Source organism: Cryptomeria japonica, chromosome 7 (genome assembly GCF_030272615.1).
Source record: "Cryptomeria japonica chromosome 7, Sugi_1.0, whole genome shotgun sequence".
Lineage (NCBI taxonomy): Eukaryota > Viridiplantae > Streptophyta > Pinopsida > Cupressales > Cupressaceae > Cryptomeria > Cryptomeria japonica.
Window position 1 is genome coordinate 191,267,013 of NC_081411.1, and position 20,539 is coordinate 191,287,551.

Sequence of the window (20,539 nt, forward strand, 5' to 3'; positions counted from 1 at the left end):
GAAGTATACAAGGAGATAGATATTTTATGCTAATCATTGATGAATATTATAGAATGTGTTGGGTTACTTTTCTCAAGGAGAAATCTGAAGCATTTGGGAAATTCAAACTATTCAAGGTGATGGTAGAAAATGAAACCGACAAGAAAATCAAATGTTTGAGATTAGATCAAGGAGGTGAATTCACATCTAAGGAATTTAATACATTCTGTGAAGTGAATGGGATCAGAAGACAGTTATCAGCACCCCGGACAGCCCATCAGAATGGAATTGTGGAAAGGAAAAACAAAACTATCTTGGATGCAACCAGAAGTATGAGATCAAAAGAAAATCTACCTCATATATAATAGAGAGAAGTGATCAATACAACTATTTACACATTCAACAAAGTTCACATGAGAGGGGGTGAACTCACAAAGCTAGTTCCCACTTTTTGGTACATCCTGATTTTTGCTGAAATCATACATTTTTTAGAAAACATAATGATTTAAGCTTTAAGAGGTCCAATTTTAAGTAATTAATTAAAGAGAGTTAAATCAAAGGCTCTTAGATCAAAATTTCTTGGATAGAACCTCTCTACTTCTAAATCATACTTTCAATTGAGTCTCCTTTACATCTATCAAATGCTGATAAAAAACTAATTTTACATTAGCTTTTGGGGGGTCAAATTAATTCATTTAAAAGTTTTGTTTTTTTAAGTATTTAGTCCTTATTATAAGCTTTCCAAATAGTATAACTTTTAATATATTTAATTTCATTAATATATTTTTATTTTATTTCTTATGAATGTAGGTTTTTCACTGAACACAAACTTCTTTGTTCAATGCATTGGGAAAAATAGTAAACTAATTCAAAAAAAATTTGAAAAATATCTATGCCCTAGGTATTGATGTTTTCTTTCTAACAAAAAAAAGAAAATTGAATTTTGATATATATAGAACAGGTTATGTGTTCAAACGTACACCTATATCTAAATTATAATTAGTCAAACTTCAAAACTTAATAAAATGAAAAATATTCAACATATCACTATCAAACCAACTGCATGCCCTGGGTATTGATTTCACAAACCAAAATTCAAAAGAATTTAGTTTTTATCATTTATAGAAAAAAAATTATGCATTTCGGGATACACATCACTCTTAAAAAATGTTGTTTGCTGTAAAAATTTACTTTTTGAGGGAGATGGAAAAATCAATAAAATTTTAATCAAACAAATTTGAAAAAAATATATTTATAATCTACAAACAAGATGTTAAAAATCACTAGTTTATATCATCTTCAAATTTTTAACGGTTTAAAAGTTATAAGTATCAGAAATTGAAAGTTTTTTTCAAAATAGTCATATAAGTGTCAAAGTTGGTCAAAAAGTGGGAACCAGTATTGTGAGTTCACCCGAGGTGAAACTGATAAGACCCTTCGTGACCTATGGTTTGGTAATACTCCTACTCTTAAATATTTCAGAATATTTGGAAATACATTCTATATTAGAAGAGATGAGTATATTGGCAAATTTGATCCTAGAAGTGATGAAGGAATATTTCTTGGTTATTCATCTAAGAGCAAGGCATATAGATGTTTTCACAAGAGATTGTAGAAAATTGTTGAGAGTGCAAATGTGAAGATTCATGAACAGTTTAGAGGAAATTCAAGGTACACAGACTTTGAACCGGCAATAGAGATAATCACCAATGAACCTATTATGAATACATTGGTACATAATGGTGATCCAGTGACACTGACATCATCTAAGGATTCAACAATCACTGAAGAACAACAACAAGTAAAAACACCCCGGTATGAAAGATTGAACCACTCTAAAGATCAGATAATTGGAAACAAATTTCAAGGAGTTACGACTAGAGCAAGATTGGCAAATGAAGAGGTATGTCTTATTTCTCAAATTGAACCTACATCAATAAATGAGGCATGTGAAGATAAATATTAGATTAAAGCTATGGGAGACGAATTGAAACAAATTGAAAGAAATAACACTTGGTCATTAGTTCCCTAGCCTAAAGACAAAATGTAATTGGAACTAAATGGGTTTTCAGAAATAAACTTAATGAAGATGGTAAGGTAATCAGAAACAAAGCAAGATTAGTGTGTAAGGGATATTCATAGAAAGAAGGAATTGATTACAATGAAACCTTTGCACCAGTAGCTAGAATTGAGGCAGCCAGACTTTTATTGGCTTTTGCAACACACAAGAAATACAAAGTATATTTAATGGATGTTAAATGTGCATTTTTGAATGGAGATCTTGAAGAAGAAGTTTATATTGAACAACCTGATAAATTTTCTTTGACAGAGAACAAAGACATGGTCTGTAGGTTAAGGAATGCTTTATATGGACTGAAACAAGCTCCTAGAGCTTGGTGTGCTAGATTGGACAAATATCTTATGAAGCTTGGATATACTAAAGGTAATCCTGACAGCAATCTATACTACAAAGTGACTAATGATGACATCTTGGTTATTGAAGTTTTTGTTGATGATATAATCTTTGGAGGAGAAGATGGATTGTGTAAAGACTTTTCTAACAAAATGTAGCAAGAATTTCAAATGTCTATGATTGGAGAGATAAAATTCTTTTTAGGATTGCAGATTTCACAGATTGATAAAGGTATATTCCTATGTCAATCTGATTACTTGAAGGAATTACTAAAGAAATTTGGCATGGAAAACTATAAACTAGTATGCACACCTATGACTACAACTGATAAATTATCCTTGAAGGATGAATCGAAACCTGTTAATCTGACTACATACAAGTCTATGATAGGAGGTTTACTATATTTGACACAAACAAGACCTGATATTATGAATTATGTATGTATTGTTTCAAGATTTCAGCGTAATCCTAAAGAAAATCATGAATTAGTAGTGAAAAGGAATTTTTAGTGCCTACAAAGCACTACAAATCTCGGTTTATGGTATCCTAGAGATGAAAATTTTGACTTATGTGCATACACTGATGATAATTGGGTAGGAGATGTGGATAATAGAAAAAGAACCACCATCGGAGCATTTTTTCTTGGTAGTAGAATAATTTCATGGTAGAGAAAAAAATAGAGTTGTACAAGTCTATCAACAACAGAATCAGAATATGTTGTAGCAGCAACTAACCGTACACAGGTATTATGGATCAAACAAATGTTGAAGGACATAAAGGTAAAATGCAAGGAACCTATAATTATTTACTATGATAATATGGCAGCAATTGATATATCAAAGAACCGAGTATTTCACTCTAAAACTAAACATGTTTCTATGAAATTCAATTTTCTAAAGGAGAATGTTGAAGCAAAAGAAGTGAAATTGGTTTATGTGAATACTAAAGAGTAGATTGCAGATATTTTTACAAAGCCTTTTCCTAAGGAGACTTTTGAATATCTTAGAGAGCAACTTGGAGTCCTACCCCCACTGGTAGAGACTTAGATAGTTGATGTTTGTCATCAACTGGCAGAATTAATAGAGAAATCTTTTATTCCAGCATTGATTAGGAGGGTTACTTCTCAGGGGGAATAGTAGGTATATTGAATGAGTTGGTATTTTTAATTTAATCTGGTTTTTGTAATGTTTTGGCATTTGATGTCAAAGGGGGAGTGATTGATATGGAAAAACACATTATCCCTTGGGGGAGAGATTGTTACTTTAAGGAGAGATTTTTGGAGAGATTGATTACTCTCTATATCTGTATTTTGATTTCTTGTTAATGATCTCTTTGGGAGATTGTTGGTTTTTGGTTTTTGGCATTTCTGTTTTGGCACTTTGAAGGTTTTTCCATCGTGTTGCCATCAATGCCAAAGAGGGAGATTGTTGGTATTTTGGATATGTTGATATGTTTTTGTCATTGATGTCAACACCTGCCATCACTTCTCAACACTTATCAGCACTTGGAGATTTTGGTTATGTTCACCGACAAGTCAGAGACTTATGTACAGTCATCGGTATTTGGTTCACTGACAGATTATATTGTTCACCGACACTTGGACTGACTTGGAGACTACTTGGTTATGTCAAAGAAATTATTTGATCACTTGGTTTTGGCGATTTGGTCAATTGTTTATTTGGGTTTGCATATTTTTTGTTACCGACAAATAGGTCCAGGATATGCACTGACAGACATATCTATTCCAGATCAGCATGACATGTTATGGAGATGATTTATTTGTAATTTATTTTATTGTAATGTATTTTAGTGAGCTGACCTATTCAATTGGTCTTAGGTTATGGTATAAATGTAAGATCTCATCTATGAGATTGAGATGTGATTGAGAAAAGGAATTAAGGTATATGCAAAAATAAGCAGAGCTATACACACAGACATCATTTGAAGGTTGAAGGAAGGTTTTGTGAAGGCAATAAGAACTAAACTGGTACTGAATCCAACATATGAAGATGCTATTTTATGCAGTATATTATCATTGGATTTAACCATCCAATTGTAGTCAGTGTGACTCTCATTTTTTAATTGAGGAGTGAGCTCTAGGCAGCTGGCGTTTCGGCATGTGTAGAATCCATATTGTACACACATACTATCTGTAGTAGTATCATTTGATTATGGGTAAGGCTTCCCACCGTAGTTTTTCCCCTTAAAGGGTTTCCATGTACAAATATGTGTGTTATGTGTTGTGGATGTTGTTGTCTTTATGTTTCATGCATTAATCGTTACCAGTACTGCAATTAACTGATAAAACTGTTTACCGGCAAAAAGTTTGGTTTATCGGTCTTAAGCATTAAGTTTTGGTTAAGTTAATTTTATTTGAATTTATTGGACAACTGATTCACCCTCCCTCTCAGTTGTCTCCGAGACCTAACAAGATCATTGGGAGAGAAGGCAAAACAATTAGTCTCAATCACATTAGTGGAATGGGAAGGTAGAGGATCAGTGAAAATTTTAAGATTTGGATTAGGAAGAGCTACTTATTTATTTTGTTTATCATTCACACCAGCCATAGACATGGTATTGTTAACAGTCAATATTTGAATCTTACTTCTCACGGAATAACACTTTTCAGTATCATGACCAAGTTGACGATGGTATTGGAAAAAGAATTTGGCATCATAAGAAGGTGCCGAAGGATTAGTTGATTCAATTTGTTTAATAAGGGGAAGTTTTACAATATTACTTTGTAACAATTGGGACATAATACTATACAAAGATTCATTAGGAGGAGTGAATTCATTTCTAAATTATTTGGACAAAGGAGGCAGATGTGTTGCGGCTGCTACTTGAGTGTTGTTGTTGTCATTGAACTTGATGAATCCCTTATTCAGTTTGAACTTCCTTAATGGTTTTTAAGAACTTTCACTTTTATCATTCGGATCCATTGAAGATGATTGTTCCAATTGAATCATGGTATGGTGATAATTGGGAAGTGTTGCACACAACTGCATAAAGGAAGTAAACTTAGAAAAGAGAAGTTTATCCCTAATATTGTTTTGTAAATTAGAAATAAAAATTCTTTGAATACCTTGACTTGGCACTAGAAAAGAAATATGAGGATACAAATGCTTACATCTATGAATAAAATCAATCAAAGTAAACTTAGGACCAATATTATTGTGAAATTGTTGAATAAAAGTATTAGGCAATTATTGAAAAGAAGTAATAGAATGAGGAAACAAAGAACAATACCATTGCAAAGCTTTATCTCTTAGTGTTCTAGTATATAATTTAGGAAAAAATCTTTGGTCATGAACAAAGTCACTACCCAAAGTTTGAAATGTTTTCACATGAGTCAAGGGATCACCTTTTCTATTATAAAGATACAATTGAGGAACTTATACATGTTTAGGACAGACAACTCAAACAATGTCATTAGATAATGGGCTCGCTATATCAAATGTGGGAACATTATAGTTAGATTGGTTCGTGGAAGTGATTTGTTGTTGTAAGGAAGACACTATTTAGGCTAAATTATTGATGGTAGGTTTAGTGGATGGACTGAAAATGGACATTTTAGATTGAGAAGGAGAAGTAACATTATTGAATGAAGGAGGAGCTTGAGAATAAGGAAGTGGGACACTATTGTAGGTAGGTATTAGAGACAATTGGGTAGCATATGGAAGACTTGTAGGAGGAGGTATGAAGTGATTATGATTAGAGGAGTTGCCTCCTTGACTAACATTTGTAGGTATGATATTTTGTGTAGAGGTATCCATGAGGTTGGATGCAAAAGTAGTAACACTAGCCATAGGAGTAGTTATAGGAGTTGATTGATTAACTTGACTAGGAGGTTATGTATAACCAAGGACTTCAACACAACTCTTAATAGGCATAATATTAGTATCAACAATATGAGTAATACCACGCAACACATCAACACAAAGTTTATCACTTTTAATTATTTTGTTTAATCCTTCAATTAATGGTAGAGATTCACTCTCTAGGTATTGTTGACTCATCCATTGTTGAAGATTTTCAAATTGATTATAAATCTTCTCCAATTGGTCAGTGAAAACCCTAGTTAGTGATTCATCTACATCATGAGAATTATGTAAAGAATGAAGATAAAGGACATCATCTGTAGGATTGATAGAACCATCAATATCCTCATGGAACAAGTTATCCAAATTAGTCTCCATCTCCTCGATAATTAAACCTTAGGAAGCCTTAATTATATAACTTAATCTCATGGGAATAATATAGGTTGGACTAATAGTGGTAAAACTCATGCACTTAGGGAGGAAAAATGGAAATTTAGAATTTGAGATTTTTAACATTGAAATTTGCAAAATAATAGAATAATGAAAAATCTTAAAAAAATGATTACTCAATTAAAAAAAAAGATTGAAAAGATAATTATGAAAAATTATGCAACCCCCTAGGAAATTTAAAATTAAAATTAAGGCTTTGCTAAAATAACCTCTTAATTTAAATTTAAAATTATCCACTACGAGATGTTAAATTAGCCAATATAATTTAAATATAAAATTAGGGCTTTATGAAAATAACCTCTTAATTTTAAAATTAAAATTTAAAATTAGATCTAAGGTTAAATTTTAGAAATTAAAATAATTAGTCCAAGATTGAAAAATGCACAAGGTTAATTTAAATTTAAAAGTTAGGGCTCTTTTACTTTACTACTTAATTTTAAAATTTAAATTTGCAATTTTATCCATGATTACAATTTTGAATTTGAGGGAGCTGAATGCTAATAAATTCAAAATTTAATCAACCCACAAGCTTAATTTTTTAAAATTTTAAAAATAATTAAGGTTTTTTAAATTAACCACTTACTTTTATAAATTTAATTGGAAATTAATCTTGCAAGTGAAAATTTGAATTTTTGAAATTAAAAGACACTTACATCTAAAATAATTAATCCAAATTAAGCAACTCACAAGCTCGATTTTAAATTTTAAATTTAGGGTTTTAGTAAAATTAAACTCTAAATTTTTTAAATTTGTAAGGAAATAAAAAATGTAAAGGAAAACATGAATTTTAATTTGCATACACATTCAAATCTGAGAATGTAAATCATAATGAAAGGTTTAAGGAGTCGTGTTCATGAAAATGTAGTGGTGAAAAATTAGGGTTTCCACCATTAGATGTATGAAAACCACTAAATTTTGCTTGAGTTGACCATTACATTCAAAGTAGGGAGAATATAGTACATTCAGTAAAAAATCAACCAAAATTAAGACTGAATACTGATTGGAGTGATATGGGGGTTTCCTCTTTTTTGAGTTGAAATGTTGAAGTAAGGTAAAGTGTTGAAAAATGAAAGTAAAACTGAGAAAACAATGAGCTATAGGCATAGGATTTTTGCATGCATTAGGATCTGAGCAGAATATGCATATTTAGATCTGATCCTCTAAATACATCCAAAAATGTGAGGACTAGTATTCCCATCACCTTGGTCATCCTACTTTTTTGCACACTAATGGGTTGATTCATCTCTGAAAATAGTGCCTATTCTAAGGAGTACAACTTTGTATTTGTTTCCTCCATGTGAAGTTTTGTTTTTCTCCACATATAATTAGGGCTTGATGAAGTCTTCAACAAAATGGAATGAAAGATGTCTACTTCAATTCTTGAATCTTGACTTTATTATTGCTCCAAGGCTTGAAGCAACAATGATTAATGGTCAACTTCTCTTGAATGCTTGATTGTTTGATCTAATGTGTGTATAATGTATGTACAAATGCTTGTGGGTGTTAAAATAATAGGGGATATCTTTCTTTTATACTTTCCCATTGGAGAAATTGTTAATTTATCAACATGATCAGACAAGGAGCAAGAAATCCTACTCAAATTTGAAATAGAGAAGAGGGGTCAAATGGGGCCCAATTTAGGAGAGATCATAGCATGGCCTGTAGTCCTATCCATTTCTAGGGCTAGGATAAGATGCCAAATACATGGGAAAAGTAAAAAGTAATGCAATTCATGAGGAGTACAAGCATAATCAGGTACCAATAAGGAAAAGGGGCGCAAACACTTAGGTAGGGAGGCAATGTTGTCAAAATTGTACAAGGGTGCAATTTTAGGATGCCACACCATGTCAACTGTCTATTTTTATATATGCAAAACTGCATCTATGGAGCACTATAGAGCTACCTATATTTTTTATGTAACCTTCTTCATGCTAGGGTATTTAAGCATTCTCCTCTTATAGGAGACTAATCACTTACATCGAATTGGATTATTAGTACCAAGGAAATTAATAATGACACTCTCTACCTCTACTCTGGTTAGATACTTTGTTAGGCACTCTTATCCTAAGCTTTTGCAATCCCTTAAAGTTTTCTACTAATTTTAATTAAGAGATAGAACAATATAAATAAGGGGTCACGTATATTATTGTCTTCTTTGGCATCTTGCATGCAATAATAAGCATTCTATTATCTTTCAAACTTTAACTAGATTCTAGAATATGTTTCTTCATCTATTCTATTTCTAACTTGGATGTATATTAATATGTCTTATCAAATAATTTAAAGCCAAATCTCGTAAGGGTTTGTAAAGGTGTAATTACATTGCACTATTAAATTAAGCTACGTGTACAAGCTATATAAAAAATAAATTTCCTATTCTATTAATTTAGAGCCTCTATTTAAACTTTAGCTCTGACAAAGATGTAATCTTTGCATAATCAAGAATGAAAATAATATTTTTCTTTTTGTTATAGGAAAACATGGAAGCAAACTTAATAGAACCGCTCAATAATATGAGAACATGACCTGGTTAATGCATCAATAGAATGATTTCCAATGGCTTCCCTTCTAGAATGACTAACACCCACTACTCCCTTCTCAACACCTACCATTTTGTTAATGCAAGAGTAGCACAAGGCAATTGAAGCTTAAGATTTTGTTCCAGAGAAAATAAATATTCTAATTCCTATGAATTCTTCAAAATCAAGTTTTGTCATCCCCCTTAAATACTTTACAACACCATAATATATCTTCTAGAATTCAAGACTTACTATCTCTTGATTAAATAAAATGGTTAGGCACATCGAATTAATTTGCCAACAATTTGATTTTCATTTCACTCTAATTAACCGAACATGCCACATTTTTGCCCTTTCTTACTATAGTTAGTGATCAACTTTGCATAGTTTGCGTGTGATTTTCTAATTATCTTCTCCAACATATGCCAATTATCCCATTGTATGAGGTAAATAAATTGTATTAGGGTGAAGCTATGTTTTAGTATAAACTTGTTCATAGAGCATAGCTCAAAAATTAGTAACATGCTTTACTAAGCCATGCAATTGATGAGTTAGGTATCTTAAAGTAATCTTTTACTTATACATACATATATAATACATAGCTATCTATATAGGTATGTATGTATGTGCATCATTTTAACTATGTATACACACACATATTTGTAACCTATATACATATATTATTTATATAAATATGTATATGTAAAATTATATTTTAATTATATTATTTTATTAAGTTCACAAAAGTGTGTAGGGGAAAAAGTGAGACTATGTATGGAAACCCTAATCCCACTCTCATACACACTCATGGAATACGAAAGAGCCTAGGGAGGTAACACACTTTAGCTACTTCCTATGAGAAAGAGAGAGTCGTGGATTAACTCTTAAGGTTTATATTGCCTTGCTGCAAATGAGAGAGATGAATGATTCAAAAAGCCATTTAACCTAAAGTGAAAGTAAGCAAGCAAACCCTAATCTAGAAATAGAGAACAAAAAAAAATTGATAAACTACTGGAAAGTATAGATTAGGAAGAAAAATTAGCAGTGCACCTGTGTCTCAAATCTGAGCCAAAATGTCTAGCATTATGGTGCCATTCCACTTTCTTGATTCTACAAGTCTGAAGATACAACTCATAGGATGGGATTTGAGATCTGTAAACTATTGGACTGACAAATCCTGCTGAAAATAGGCAGGATGAGAGGACCACGCCTCTATCTTGGGAAGGACTAGGGTGCCATGCCCTTATCCTAAGGGTTTTTTCTAAGATTTGAACCCTAGGACAACCTCTGTGTGCTCTATCAGTCTTGTAACTTCCAATGACGCTCGGATCTGAACTTGTACCTATAGCTAAAAAATAGGGTTTTGGGTGGCTATATAGGGTTTTTCCTTAGTCAAACCCTTGTTTTGGTGATTCCCACCTCAACAAATAGCTAATAATGTATTGAAAATTTGTGTGCTAGAACCTTGTGTGTATACAAGATCCTGAAATGAATGCAAATAATTTAGAGCAACCCTAAAGAGTAAACCATAAAATGCTTATAATTGACAAAGTAAATACTTTAAATCCATGACTCAAAGTGATCTAAAGCATGAATATGAATAAAAATGAAGCTCATACAAAGACATGAAAACAACATGAAACCATAGAAAACCCCAAGGGAGAGGTACAAGCCAATCTTCAGTTAGTGATCTTCTATTTCTTTCCTATATCTCCAAAAGCCCCCAATTGATGAAATGATACTTGATGAATGTTTGATGGATGAATTTTGAATGTTGTTGAAGACTCCAAAGATACACTCTTTTACTAAAAATAAGGCTCTTTATGCTCTAAAAACCTACTCTTAGATTCTTAGAAGAAGACCCCTTCAAATGAAGAAAGAGAGCTCTTAAGTATGCAACCCTAGATCTTAATTTTGACTTAATTTCATCTTTAGGCTGACCTAGGATTTAAATTTCCCATGAATATTTTGGGGTTAAGCATTATAATATCAGAGAATTATGCTCCCAAAATTTCGAGAAAAAAGTCGAGGACCATGTGCACTTTGCACATGGTCCAACCAACATTTCACCAAATGTTTAGGGTCATTAGATATGATGATATTAGAACAAATCCCAAAGTTACAACTGATTTCGAGGTGTTTTGATATGTGAAATTGGGCCTTAAAAGTTGAAATAGCACATAATTAGGGTTTATGATTTAATGATTTATTGAAGGAATAAAAAGGGGCACACTTAGGATAAAGGGCCCAATTTTATAACATGTGAAGAGGTGAAATATGAATTTAGAATTAATTAAATTAATTAATTAAATGCTTAAATGGAAATTACAATGCAAGATGCAAACACACTAAGGTGGGTGATAAACTAAGTGTGGAATTGTATGACCCTGAGAAGGGTGTAAAATTTATGACACTACATTTATCCCCCATTTAGCGGTCATATGACAGTACGCGCATATGCAAGCTAAAGTACAAAAAAATAAACATTCATGAAAAAGGATAAATCCACAAGTTGTCGGACGAAGCCCCCAATGGTATCTACAGTACACAGTTAGGAATCGTACCCTACAAAACCACATGTTAGATAAAATCACAAAATCACCTAAATGATTACTAAGGAAGGTGATGAAAATTTGAGGGTAGCTATATGCCCCCCTATTTCAACTTGCTAATTTTAGTGAGTTGAAATAAGGTATCATGTTTACCACATCAATTGTGATAAAATATTGATGAAACAAGTTCACAACAAGGCTTGATTGTACATCCAAGTGCTTTATGGAGCCAATATGGAGCAAGAGGGCAAATTCACAATTCTAATGCCACCTATGGTGCAAAAATTGGAGCTGTCTAGCTCAACATATGATAGATTGAAGGAAAAGTGCAAAAATTAGGGTTTTTAACTTAAAAGCATAAAATAAAAAAGTGCATAACTCATAAATATGAAAGTGACATATTCATTTGTCACTTTTTGACTTTTTAGCACTATTCACTACAAAGGAGCCCACTTATTAGCCATCATGCCTCGACGCCAACCTGAGTGACCTATGCGGATGGAGATCCTACGTCGGTTTGTACTCATTGACTTACCATTAGATGAGGTGAGTTGACTTGTCTTTGAATTTTTATGTTTGCACTAAATTTGATGTTAATCAATGATGTCATCACCAAGATCATGCTTGTGCCCCTTGTTCAGGCACCATGGTTTCCTAGGGCGCCCTGGTCTTCCATGGGTGCCTTGGTCCCATGAGGGCACCCTAATCCTCCTAACGCACCTTGGTCCCACTTGGGTGCCCTGGTCCCAGTGGGGCACCCTGGTCCACTTAGGGTACCCTAGTCCCAGTTCGGGGTGACCAAAGGGTGCATGAGATCAAGAGTCAAATAGATAGAATAGATTGACGATGTTTTATGTTGGCTGATTATAATCAGTGATAGATTACTGATGATTTGATGTTTTTATTTATAGATTCTTTGATACATTTGTGAGCACACTGTCGATCTCACCTTCCGGAGCCTTCAGAATCTAATTTTGAGGCTTACACTAGAGGAGAGAGAGTTGCTTCACATTGTAGGCCTATGGTATATGATGACTATGCCCACCATCACGTTTCATCCTACGATGTTGATGGCATTGATGGAGAGGTGGGATGAACATACCTCGACATTCCTCATACCTATGGCAAAGATGACGGTTTCCCTTAAGGATGTATACTGTATTTTGTGCCTTCCCATCAAGGGAGAGACCATTAGATATCAAGTCGATCTCTTTGTTACCGAGTACAAAAGGGAGTAGGTCTACTATATAGGGAGAGTGATGCCCAACGAGATGAGGGGCTGCATCATGGTCAGTTGAATTGTACACCCTGTCAGTGAGGTTCCACTAGTGAGGCGGCTCATGATTGATACCATTGCATTAGTTGTGTGCCCTAATGGATGTGGCACCCACATGCACGAAGGTCTCTCTTACGCAATTAGGGCCATGGAGAGATGTTAGAGAGTATACTCTTGGGATCAGAGCATGATTGCACATCTCTATCATGACCTTGGAGAGTATGTTTTTGGACAAGGCTGCATTTTGATGACCTACACACTATTATAGGTGTGGATGTTTGAGTATATTACGTGCACTAGGCATGTTGGAGTCCCTGTGGACATAATTCTAGAGAAGCCTAGGGTATTTTCTTATCCACTTACTTGTGAGTGATGGTTCATGGATCTACTGCATTAGAGATTGATTCTAGATAGATCCACCCTAGGTATGATCATATGGAGACCCTACCTCAGGATGTATATGTGGGCAGGGATACACAAGCAGTTATTTTGCATGCAAAGGAACTGTCTATTGGAGGGACAGTATAGTCACATAGTCGTTCCCTTCTACTTTGATCGAGTTTGGTGGTAGTTCAGGTTTGACCAATGTGTTCCTACTGATGTTCCTATCTACATCCGACACTCATGCTCAACTCCTATGTTTAGAGTTATTCCAAGGCCTATGAGAAATGAGATTGACATCACTGATTCAAATGGATCAGATTGAGATATTATGATGGATTATAGAGATGATGTGGGTGCACACTGGTGGTACATCACATGGTGGGGGAGGACATACCCTGGATCCATATTTCCAACAGACTATCCTAGAGGGAATCCTAGACCATGGAGATAGACAAGCGACGAGGAGGGACTCGATACATTCAAGAAGGCCAAAGATGATCACGCTGACAATGTAGGACAATAGAAGGTGGGTAGTGATGGATATGATCCTGATATAGGAGAGGGAGGTTGGGATGGAGATGATGAGAAGGATGGAGAGGAGGAGGAAGAGGATGAGGATGAGGAGGAAGAGGAGGAGGATGAGGAGGATGAGGAGGACAAGGAGGATGAGGAAGATGAGGAGATTGAGGAGGAGGTTGAGGAGGATGAATCAGATGCAATTCCTCATTATTCTAGGGACAACACCATAGCACGAGATCCACTAAGCCTCCCATTGTAGGTGGAGAAGGACCCTATAACGGGTCCTAATTCCAGTCGCCATTGGCCCATGCCTACTGTATAGAGACACTACAAGAATGGAGAGCCTAGTGGTTCCTAGTCTCAAGCGGTTCCTTTCCACCACCCCTAATGGTGAGAGGTAGATCCAAGTAAGGTGTTTTATGATTTTCTAATTTATGCAACTTATTTGTTTAGATTCTATTAAATAAAATGTTATTGATGAAAAATTTTCTCTATGTAGGTAGCATCTAGGAGTGGCGCTCCCTTATCCATCATGCAGTGATAGACCTCATCATGTCTGCACACATCCCTGGTTCCTTGCAGATAGCACATAGATCACAAGGAAGAGTAGGACAACATGACTACCTATTTACCTCCATTCAGATGGAGATGGAGGTCTGGTGAGAGATAGAGAGATCTTTTCAAGAGAGATTATAACAGATAGAGCATGATCTAGCAACATCTTAGATAGAGGCAGCCACATGCTATGGGATTATGATGGAGAGGGACCATAGGATCTCCTCATGGAGTCACTCATGTTCTGTATCACTATACATGCCCATGGGCCCACCCCCACGGCTAGATCAGGAGGGGACATCTGGTCACCATCCTCCAGCTACTAGTCTTAGGGATAGGAGATGGCTTTTCTTTATTATGAGATATTTTGTTGATGTATATGTTATGAGACTCATGGATATGTATTTATTTATTCTCATCTTTTATCTCGAATATTTTATTTTAATACTTAAACCATGTATGCATTGCTTAGATTAAAAGTAACACATTTGGTGATGAACATGTGTGTCTAATTTAATTTCCATATAATTGATTTCTAAATGCTTCATGATTAAATTGATACATGTGGGATTTAATTAACTCTATTTAAACATAACATGATATATTCCTACTTAACACACAAGAAATTGTATAACATGCTAGCACATATTAAATTTAAATCTATTACAATTTACATAAATGAATCCAAGGCAAACAATAGAGTAAAGGAACATTCTTGTCAAGATCAAAGTAATGTAGACTAAATAATGCATTATCGTTCAATACCACATACTTTAATGAAGATATTCTAACACATTATCCAGTTTTGAAGAAAGAAAAGGTACAAAGAGGGAGAAGATAAACTTGAAAGAGAGAAAGAGGGGGAGAAAGAAAGAGATAGAGGCTAGGCATAGTATCTATGAAGGTGCATAGCATTTATAGGTTCCCTGAGAGGCATACCTTCCACATCTTCTATCTTGTAAGCACCTAATCCATAGAATTCTATAACAATGTATGGTCCAAGCCAATTCAGGCTGAATTTTCCTTTCTCCTCAAGTAAAGCATTCACATTACATTGATTTTCATAGAGCACTAGATAGCCCATAGAAAAGGAATGTGAAATGACTTTATCATTATAGCTCCATTGTAAAGTTTTATGATACACTTGAACATGCTCAAGATCTTTTATACATCATTCATCGAGCATTTCAAGTTGTTGAAGTATTTGTTCTCTATAATAATCGTCATCCACTATACCCATATGAGAAACTCTCATAGAAGGAATTTCTAACTCCAAAGGTATAATTCCATCAACGCCATAAATAAGATTATAAGGCATACAACCCATAGCAACATGCACACTAATCTGATAGGTCCAAAGAGCATAGGTTAATTGAGCATGCCAGTCCTTACCATGCTTGTTTGTAGTCTTTCAAAGAATTTATTCAATTATCCTATTCAAAGACTTGGCTTGACCATTTGATTGAGGATAGTGGGGTGTAGAAAATTTATGTTGAATATGATATTTCTTGAGGAACTTCTTCACATCATTATTTTTAAATGATGTTCCATTATTTAAAGCTAAGGTAGAAGGTATTCGAAATCGAGAAATAATGTTCTCTAAGAAGAATTGACAAATTACCCCAACAATACTGGATCAAAGAGGAACTGCTTCCACCCATTTTGTAAAGTAATCAGTTGCAGTTATGATGAAAGTACTTCCTTGGGATGAAGGAGGAGATATTTTACCAATGAGATCAAAACCCCATGTAGAAAAGGGCCAAGATGCTACTTAAGATCCAAGTTCTTGGGCAGGTGCATGGATCAAATTGCTATGTTGCTGACATTTTTTAACAAACGCAAAGGAATCCTTGTCCATGGTCTATGAATAATATCCCATTTAGAGCAATCTTTGAACCAAAGATCTACCCCCAAAATGCCCCCTACAATCACTTGAATGTGATACCTCAAGAGCAATAGGGATTTCAGCTTTGTTCAGACATTGGACAAGAAGACCATTATAAACTCTCCTATAAAGAACATTAGAAAGGATAATGTATCTAGTGGCTAATCTATGAATCCTAGCCCTATTATTCTTATTTGTAGAGTTGGGAAAGGTACCATCACTCAAATATCTCACAATATGCAAGTACCATTCATAAAAATCTATAATCCAACAATATGCCACATCACTAAGATTATCAACAATAGCCGATGTAGTGAGGTTGTGAATAGTGAATTTGAGATCTATCAGGGGGTCCTCTAAAGACACAAGAGAGGCTACACATGCCATCGCATCAACATATTGATTATCTTTTTGAGGAATAGGCTCCATGGTATAATAATCAAACTTTTGTAACAAGGATATCGCTAGATCTCTATATTGTGATAATTTGTCTTCCTTAGCTTGATAAACTCCTATCACTTGTCTTATTATTAGGTGTAAGTCTCCATAGATATGTAGATGTTTTACGTTTAATGCTAAGGATTATTTAATTCCAAATATAAGAGCCTCATATTGAGCAATGTTATTGGTACATTAAAAAATGAGATGATATGAAAAAGCAATAGGCTTCGTTTTAGGAGAAATTAAGACCAACCCTACCCCCAATCTTGTGCGACATCTACATCCATCAAAATATAATTCCCAAACCTCATCAATCTCAATAGAGAAAATATATTCTTCAGGAAAGGACTCTAGATTAGGTAGGGAGAAGGGTGAAGGAGCCTCAACTAAGTGGTCAGTCAATGCTTGACCCTTTATTGCCTTCTGTGAGACAAACTTAAGGTAAAACTTAGTCAACATCAAAACCCACTTGGTTAACCATCCCAAAAGGTCAGCTTTAGAGAGAAGATGCTTGAGAGGATCAAATTTAATGATAATATTTACTTCAACATTCAAGAGGTGATTCCTTAATTTTTGAGTTGCAAAGACTAAAGCAAGGCACTTTCTTTCTACCGCAAATATCAGACTTTGTAATCGAGCAGATTATGACTTATATAATACACCAAACATTCTCTATCATCCTTATCATGTTTTTCTAATAAGGCTGCAAGAGCATGAATGGAAGCAACTATGTATAGAGAAAATGGTTTAAAAGGGTCAACAGGTTGAAGAATAGGAGGATTGGCCAAATATTTTTTTAGGTCTTCAAATGCTTGATGACAATCCTCATTCCATTGAAAGGTGATATTCATTTTAAGGAATTGAGTAAAAGGGAAGGTATGATCCATGAGTTGGGATACAAACTTATGAATCACTTGAATTTTCCTTGCAAACTTTTGAGTTGAGAAACATTTTTAGAAGGCAACATGTTAACAATGTCATCTATCTCTTTTGTATCCATCTCAATTCCACAATGTGAAACTATGAACCCTAATAGTTTTCCACTATCCACAACAGAAACACATTTTTGGGGATTCAAGCGCATATTATACTTAAAATTTCTCTCAAAGATCTGACAAAGGATCTTAACATGTTCTATATGAAGGAAAAATTTAACTAAGATTTCATCAACATAATCTTCTAAGGTCTTATGCATATAGTCATGGAAGATGAGAGTCATAGCATGCTGATAGGTTGGGCCTGCATTTTTCAATCCAAAAGGCATCATAACCCAACAAAATGTGCCCTAAGGAGTGGTGAAAGTAGTCTTGTATTGAGCTTGAGGATTAATGAAGATTTGATTACATCAAAAGAAACTATCCATGAAGGATAATAAAGCATGACCCATTACAAAATCTACTATCATATCAGTATTCGAGAGAGGGAAATCATCTTTCAAAGAGGCTTGTTTTACATCACAAAATTCCATACACATTCTTATCTTATTACCAGACCTAGCCACAACCATAATATTTGAAATACATGGGGAATAATCGATAAGGTGAATGAATTTGGCATCCAACAACTTCTCAATCTCAGCTTTAACAAGTAATGCCCACTTTAGGGTGAATCTTTTGAAACTTTTGCTTCACAAGTTTAGCATCAAGAATCACAACAATGTTATGAATGACAATATTAGTATCTATTTCAGGTATGTCAGAGTACATCCAAGCAAAAATTTCAGGGAATTCAAGTAATAACACAGAATATTGGTTTTTCTCTTCTTTGTCAAGACATTTCCCTATCTTGATGATTTTATCTTTAAAATAAGGATCCATCTTGATATCAATAGTGTCACTTATTAGGAGATTTCTTTGTTGAGGAGCACCTTTTAACTGTGGAAATTCTTCAACTATCTCACCATTATTTCTTTCTTTTCCAAAGTAAGCTTCTACATTCAGACAATAGGGAAAGTTGTGATTATGGTGATAATGAGGAAGGTTGTCATAAGCTTCGAAGAATTCGGCTAAGGAATCATCAGTGGGAAAAACATCCAAAGCGAGGATACTAGAAGAGTCATGGTGAATATACTATGGATGTTTTATTGGGAGAGAAGTAGAATTGACATTACCACTAATAGATGGTCTCTTAGAAGTGTTAGTATGCTCAAAATGATCATAGTCAATACTAAATATCATATCACAAAATTTTTTTTCCAAGGGAACCTTTATCCCTTGTTCTTGAGAACCACATCCATTACCACTATATTTGCACCTAGCTAGGATGTGAAAACTAGGAACATAAAGGTTAGCCATTTTTGAAAGAGAAGGAGGATTTTCATAAAGTGAAGGGTCAAAGTTGTCTAGGTCAGAAACTAAGGGAGACAAAGTTTGGGAAGCTGCCACAAAGCTATTACTCGATGACCCATAAAAAGTTGATTTCTTTTTAGGTTTTTCTTATTATTCCTTCTTTTTGACCTTACGTTCTCTAGGGGGGATCTTATATTCCCCTACGAAGGTAGGATTAAAATCAAGGGATCCCCAATCATCTTCTACAAGAATCGTTTTAGGAGAGAAGGCATCCTCAATGGTAGAATTAGGCTGAGAACACTCTTCCTCAATAACTTTAGGTCCACTTGAGGAAGTATTGGGAAGCAATTCAGAAGTAGGATATTGGTTTGAAGTGGTTATACTAGCAAGAGTAGAAGCTTTAGAGGAATCGTCTAAGATTATTAGGGAAGAACCAGTCGAAGAGGATTTGGACGTTGTTGTTTGCAGACAATCTTGGAGATTTGTGTCACCTAGAAGAGTATATGTCTTATTGTTGAATATAAACTTAACTTGCCTATGTAATGTAGAGGGGATAGCTTGCATGCTATGAATGCAAGGTCTGCCTAGTAAAAAGTTGTATGTTAATTTTCTAGACATGACATGAATAGGTGTGGGTAAAGTAACATGACCTAACTTAACAGGTAAGGTGATGATACATAATGAAGATTTAGAAACATTATCAAACCCTTGGATAGTGAGAGAATCGAGCTTAATAAGAGATTTATCGAAATTGAACTTATGCAATAGATTAATGCTACAAAGATTAAGGAGAGAACCATTATCCACTAGTGTTTGTCTTATTGCACTATTATTTATAATAACCGCAATCACTAATGGATCATATTGATGTTGAATTTCACTAGTGGGTAACTCATCTTGTGTAAACACAATTTAAGTCTTAGGAGTGATAATAAAATTAATCAAGGAGGCCATATTATTAGATGTCACTACAGGTGGGACATTCAATATTCTCAAGGAATCTTATAGTATTCCATGATGAAATGAAGAAATCAAAATCAATTTCCAAAGGGATATCTTGTTAGGAGTATCTCTAAGTTGTTCAACAAGATCATATTCTTTACCAAGAGTTTGTCAAATGTGAGGTGCATGAGGAAGAATAGGTTGAGGATCAGGAAGAGAAGTTGGGATAACCGAAGGAGGATTAGGTTGCCTATTGTTTCTTGTGTTATTGGTATGGGAAAACACATTATAAATATCTTTAGCTAATTTTTTATCATATCTATAAGGACTCTTAGTGGGATTTCCTCCTTGCACAATAATGATAAGTTTTCTCAGAATGATAAGGGAATCATGACTATATCCATCTTGAACTATGAAAATGGGTTGATTAGAAAAAGGTGAAGCTAGGGAAGGATAAGCACCTTGGACTACAAAAGGAGGTTTCCTATGTTCATTCACATTGATCATGTTGATTA